Genomic DNA, 2,024 nt, shown 5'->3' with positions numbered 1-2,024 from the left:
AGGTGGCGGCGCCGGAGGGGGAGGCGGGAGTTGAAGGGTGGGGCGCAAGGGAGGGATTCAGTGAAAGGGTGGGGGGAAGGGGTACCCATCCGTCGGGAATGGGCCAGGGGGTCGCAACAATCGCATTCCCTCGGGTGCTAGGGGGCACATCAGCTCAGCCCCCACTCAGCCCCCGCGCTCCGCGGAACCACTGCAACACTCACAGCCCTTACTGACGCCTACCATGTAACGCCTAACATGTATCTTTTCTCCCCCCCCCCCCTCTCTCTCCCCTGTGTTCTCTCTTTCCCTCTCTCTCACGCGTGCATTTTCCGCTTGGCCTAAAAAATAATTATAATAGAAGTGGCGGCGCCGGATGTGGTCCGTCCGTGTCAGGTCGGGCCGACGTGCAACAAGCGCTACAACAAACACAACGACAAATCATCGTTGTCTGCTCGTGCCTCGAAAAGTAAAAGTACACACAGGGCGTAAAAGCGCCACGAAATAAAACGCCAGCGTAGGCGGATGGCTCTCGTAGGAATTGTACGGATGTGTCAACAAATGCGACAAAATAATTCTATTTTAGAAACATCTAAATCCTGCTTGACCAAACCAGTAGCCGCTGGTACGCCGGCACTTCAACAAAATTCGTGCACAGAATCAGCAACCATGAGCAAGCCAAAAGTTAAATTTAGAGGAACGTGCGGTAGCGCAGGTAAAAAAGGGAGGGGGAGGAGAGACCGTCACCAACTCCCGCCGCAAGAGAATGAGAAGGAGATAGAAAAAGGTAGAGAAGGAGGGAGGGGGGGGGGGGGGAGAGAGGGGGAGGGAGAGAGAGGGGGGAGAGAGAGAGGGGGGGGGAGAGATTCTCTGCGGTCCACGACCTGCCCAAAACCACGATGGAGTGACTCGTACATACAGTCTTCCTGCTCGCGACGTGAATACGCGAACACGAACTCTGTCCATACATCCGAATCAGGTTGGCCAAATGGCAATGGCCGGGCGGTGGACCCCACATCCTCTCTCGTCCCGCCAACGGCAGTCCTGCGGACTGATAACTCGAGTCTTATCCAGACATACGCACGACCGCACCCTCCGCGCCCACCACCAAAAAGCACCATCATAAAAAAATCGAAGGATTCCTTTTCTCGAACGTTTACTGTCCAATATTTGCAAGCGAGTGCCACAAGGTAACTTGAGAATAACATGAAGGACAAAAGTTCATTTGTCGTTGGTCAACTTCGAATAAAAGAAAGTTTCTATTTTTTTTCCAGATTTTTAAAGACCAGTAATCGACGCGTCCTACCAACAACGTTTTATCGACAGCGCGTCATTTTCACAATGTCCTATCTACAGCGCGTCATTTTCACAATGTGGGGTTGGCTTTAAATATTACTAGAATAAATTGGGTTGGGTGAAAGCGTCGTCTCGAGCGTCCCTTCTGCTTGCGGTGTCACAGGGGAGGACTCATCACTTAGTTTACCAGCTGGCACGCTTCCTGACTGTAAATGGCGTATTTCTCACCCCCCTTATTTAACTTGCCCTATTTGATGCCCAGCACCTCACGCCATTTTACCTTTCACGGACGCAGGCCGTGATATCAGAGACACCCATGAGTCAGAGGTGCTTGCATTAACTTACAATCGGGCATGTTCGAAGAAAAAAAAGGATGATTGATAAACCCCCAACTTCGTCCGGGAGAATAAATCGAGGCAAGATCACTTGTGTACTAACTCGTGTACTCAGGATTGGAATAATGGCGCACGTACTTGTCCAAACAGTACTATACCTCGTCATGATGGTAAAAAAATATGGTGAATCAACGTTTTAATCAACATATTAATCCTTTGCACACTAACCTTGAGTAACCCCCAGTAACCCCCGTCAGAGTGAACCTCAGAAGGTTGGGCCCTCCACGCTTCTCTCGGCACCGCGGCGTGGCGAGTCGAGACCCACGGCGGGGACCATAACGGTGCATACTTTACTGGGGAGGTGACAGATCTGGGTTATGAAGATAAATAAGAAGTTACGGTCATGCAGCTAGC

The sequence above is a fragment of the Frankliniella occidentalis genome, unplaced genomic scaffold, assembly GCF_000697945.3.
Source record: "Frankliniella occidentalis isolate FOCC.00 unplaced genomic scaffold, Focc_3.1 Scaffold7, whole genome shotgun sequence".
NCBI classification, from domain to species: domain Eukaryota; kingdom Metazoa; phylum Arthropoda; class Insecta; order Thysanoptera; family Thripidae; genus Frankliniella; species Frankliniella occidentalis.
The sequence above is the reverse complement of the archived record's forward strand: the minus strand, read 5'-3'. Positions refer to the sequence as shown.